The sequence below is a fragment of the Nanorana parkeri genome, unplaced genomic scaffold, assembly GCF_000935625.1.
Source record: "Nanorana parkeri isolate BGI_ZX_2015 unplaced genomic scaffold, ASM93562v1 scaffold14, whole genome shotgun sequence".
NCBI classification, from domain to species: Eukaryota; Metazoa; Chordata; class Amphibia; order Anura; family Dicroglossidae; genus Nanorana; species Nanorana parkeri.
This window is the reverse complement of record NW_017306282.1, coordinates 167,174-171,482: the sequence shown is the minus strand read 5'-3', so window position 1 is coordinate 171,482 and position 4,309 is coordinate 167,174. Positions and strand designations below refer to the sequence as shown.

Here is a 4,309-nt window from a genome sequence, read left to right as displayed (position 1 = left end):
CAATAGCAAACTAGCTATTGCACCCGCCCTCTGCTGCTTTCAATCACCGGAAGAGGACCTGATAGGAAAATGCAGGTCCCCCTCTGCTGATTGACTGCAGCAGTGGGCGGGTGCATTAGCTAGTTTGCTATTGGCTATTGCAAAGTGCAATAGCCAATAGGAATCTAGCTATGCATTCGTATGCCTTTTTCTTTTCTGACTGACGGTCAGGCCGCGGCTCCCGATGTCAGAAAAGAAAAAAAAAAACGATCGCAGGGAAAGGTTTACTGTGCTCGATCGAGCAGATTAAGGCCTTGTTCACACCAAATGCAGACCAGATCCGTTCAGGTTTCTGCACACGCAGTGCAGTGGGTTTTTGACGCGTTTTTGATGCATTTTGGATGCGTTTTTGATGCGTTTAGGGCCGGTTTTGGTTAAAAAAAAAAAATACTGTGCAGAGAGCAGAGCTGTGGGAGAGACCCAGCAGGCTCCACCCACTAGAGACTGCCTGCAGAAAACCACAGGAGGGGGCGGAGACAAGACCAGTCACCCTGCACAAGGAGAGAGAGTGACAGTGATAAGTCTTTATTTCAAGTAACAATACACATGGCTCTTGTATTTAGAGAATAATTGGTTTTAAACTCTGGGACAAGTGAGTAGTGTCACCTGATGTGATGGGCACACAAGACAACATGCTGACTTCTCGCGATATCGCGTGGCAAAAATGCGCGATATCGCGGCGCAAATCGCGCGATAATTCGCTACATGTGAACGGGGCCTTAGCCAGTTTACAGAGAGGTACTGAAAGAGGTCAGGAGGTCGCAAAAAAAATAAAAGCAAAGCAAAATGTTTTAATATTGAGGAATGCATTGTTGGCATGCATTTATTTTTTCTTAGCAAATTGGTTTTACATCTGCTTCAAATATTTGGGATGAATAAAAAAAAATAATCATGTTTTGTGTAAAAACCTCGTAGTTCTGAGGAAACCGGAAGTAATGCGGTCCCACAACTCGATAAGTTCGCACTTTCGACACATCACCGGCGGTAGACGGAAATGCAACGTGCAGAAATGATACATAGAATCTATCAGGACAGCATATGAACCCGAGTAACCTAGTACACTCATCATGGCGCACACTGAGCATGCGCAGCATGACTTCAAGCATGACGCATGCGCATTGCTGCCTACGGGCTGCCAGGGTGTGGGCGGAGCTGGCAGGGCGGTCCGAGAGCGCAGGCGCAGTGTTGCTGCTGTTTGTTGTTGTGGGCGGTTTGCAGGCCGTGTGTGTTCGCTGCGTGAACGGCCGGTGCGGGTTTGTGTGGGCCGGAAATCCGCGAGGAGAGGATCTGACAGCAGACGGGTGACAAGAAGGGGAGAGACGGGCCTGAGAGGCCGTGTTTGGTACCGCGTGAGGAGACAGGGCCGGAAGGCCCGAAGAATGGGTCCTGGGAGACATTGAGGAGACACGGACAGGTAAAGGATGACACTAGTGGAAGGCATAGCTGCTGTGTGTGTAAACGTTGAGAGGGGGCCTACATGAGAGGAGGGGCACAGCCAGGGGACGAGGTGAGTAGTCATACCAGGTGCCTTCCTGTCGGGTAGCGGACCACTTCTTTAAAATGGATACAATTCTTAATGCAAATAGCAGAATGTTTCCCTACTTTTGTGTCCACTTCACCTTTTCCCTATGGGACAGTGCCCACCCCTTGGGCAGCCCCATGGGACAGTGCCCACCCCTTGGGCAGCCCCATGGGGCAGTGCCCACCCCTTGGGTAGCCCCATGGGGCAGTGCCCACCCCCTGGGCAGCCCCATGGGGCAGTGCCCACCCCCTGGGCAGCCCTATGGGGCATTGATATTGGGCATTGCCCAGCCCTATGCGGCATTGTCCACCCTCTCCTATTTAGAACTCCGCTGTTTTGTCAGGAGGATGCTGGTTTGCCCCTTTTCTCATATGTTGTTGTGTCCACAATGATCTGTTTACTGATTGGGAAGCGTGGTGTCCGCTCATTTCCTTTTTTTTTTTACCATATGGAATTACGACTCCTTTTTTCTTTAATATTTTGCTCCGGGCTGACCAGCCTATTTATTATGTGGAGACTTTTTTTCTTGCCCACCTGATTGAAGCATTTTTCTTGCATCTGTTCTGTGAATCTGTTCCTCCCAGGGAATAGGGTAAAGCTGCTCCACTCAAGAAACATTTTTTAATTAGCTATATTATTAGGGCAGGGCTAGACAAATCCCTAGAGCTACATAACAAAGGGACAGAGAATGCCCCGGCCGCAGCTGAGAGGGGGATAGTGTGTGCCAATGACAGTATTTTTTTTTGCGCAGGTTTGGGCAAGCGCAGACAATCTCTGTTCGCATGAAGCCCACACACTCAGGAAGTGCTGGGACACTAGTGCAAACACTTTAAAGTGACACTAAACTCAGGTGTTAAATCTTAAAAATGCATTCAAGAACCTTAACTAGTAACATAAATGTATCTTATTTGTGTATCACTCGGCTGTAGATCCAAAAAATCATCTCTGAATTGGTGCCGACACTGTCCTTCCTTCTGGAGGGGGGCTACTTTTGCTCCCCATCCACAGAGGATAAGAAGAGAGGTGGAGCAGATATAGCCTCCATCCTCTTCATGTGTGGAGAATGGTATTTGGAAAGCTTGGTGGGGACTCAGAGACAGATGCATCTACTACCATGCCAGCCATAACCCCGGGCAACAAAGATTATTTTCTGCCACAATACATATACTTGAGATTTAAATTATTTGCAACTCTCAAATACAGTCGCAAGCTGAGAATGCAAAACTTGCATTAACCACATAAAATGAATAAATATATCGGTGTGAAAACTGTTCCAATGAGTTTATACAATCTGACCAAATCCCTCTGGGGAATATTTTAAAGCAAATTATCGAAATAATTAGATGCAGATCAGGCTGCCTCTGGTTCGGCAGAGTTACAGTCCTATGCGTCTGTTTTCCGGGGCAGCCAAGTGCGACAGTTTGTGAAGTTTTGAAAAAGTTCCATTACCAAAGATGAGACAGATTTTCACTGAACACAGAGGCATAATTAAAGGATAAGTTCACCTTTTGCAAAAATTAAAAAAATATATCATTAATAATATATAAAAAAATTTTTATTTCTTTTATATTTGTATTCAAGCCTGGAAAGCATTGCAATAGTGATCACTCGATAACCTCTTGCCGCCGATCAGTTGTATGGTGTGAATTTCGGAGACCCCCGCGCCGCTGCCCACCTCCCCTCACCTTAAATCCCCGGATCCGCTAGCCCAGGGAGCGGCTCGGGAGGGCGTCAGGAGGAAGAGGGAGGGAGATCAGCTCCTTGCAGAAGTGATGTGTATTACATCACTTCCGCATTTGGATGCGCCAGCACGCGAAAATGACAATTGCGCTACACATGTTACATATTGCCGCGAACATCGCAGTGAGAGCAATAATCTTAGGGCCATCAATCACTGATAACACTAAAAAAGCTGTAAAGCGGCAAAAGCTTTTCATGCGTCGCCTATGGCCAATTTTGGGTAATGTAGTTTTCTGAGGTTTCACGCGCGTGCGCAATTTTAAGGCTTGACATATTTGGTGTCTTTTTATCCGACGTGACCCCGTCTTTTATATTTTACCAAAAAATTGGGTAATAATAAAAGTTTTAGAATTTAATATAGGGTAAACTGTTTTTTTTTTAAATTTTCTGTAATTTTTCCTTAATATATTAAAAAATAAAGACCCCAGTGGTGATTAAATACCACCAAAATAAAGCTCTATGTGTCCCCAAAAAAGGGTATAACGTTAATTTCAGTCCAGCGCTGCATGACGGAATAAATGTCAGTCAAAGTACCGCAGCGCTGAATACTGAAAAATGGCCTGGATGGGAAGGGGGTTTAACACCGCGGATGTCAACTGGTTAAGAAGTGGTCAGGTTTAATTCTGTCGCAGTGCTGGGTACACACGGATTGAATTTCGGATGATTTTATCTCCGTGACAAATGTTGATCATGAGTTTGACTTTTGGCAAAAGGACATGCTGGTATATTTTTGGCCGAACATTGCATGTTTGGGTATTCTGTCTGTGGCGGGCACTACTGTCAGAATACAGTGGGAGAGACTGGAGCAGTTGCTCAGAGTTACCAATCAGCTTTTCTTTTCAGTTTGTTTCATTAAGTTTTGAAAATGAAAGATAGATGGTGGTTGGTTGCTATAAAACTGCTCCAGGTTCTGTCTGCTCCGGTTTGATAAATTCCCTCATTGTACAAAGGGGGAGATTTGTTCACGCACCGTAAGCGTGGATGGCGGAGTCTGTCAGTCTGAGAGTT

The 4,309-nt window shown here is 45.9% G+C and overlaps 1 protein-coding gene across 1 annotated transcript in view; it reads left to right on the top strand.

Annotated features, from left to right (window-relative positions):
- Positions 1–1,423: 1,423 nt before the first annotated feature.
- Positions 1,424–4,309, top strand: part of RNF145 (ring finger protein 145) — a 37,464-nt gene continuing 34,578 nt past the window's right edge. The window contains exon 1 of the mRNA XM_018558186.1: positions 1,424–1,453. The gene's annotated coding sequence lies outside the window, so the exon portion shown is untranslated. The remainder of the gene's footprint in view (positions 1,454–4,309) is intronic.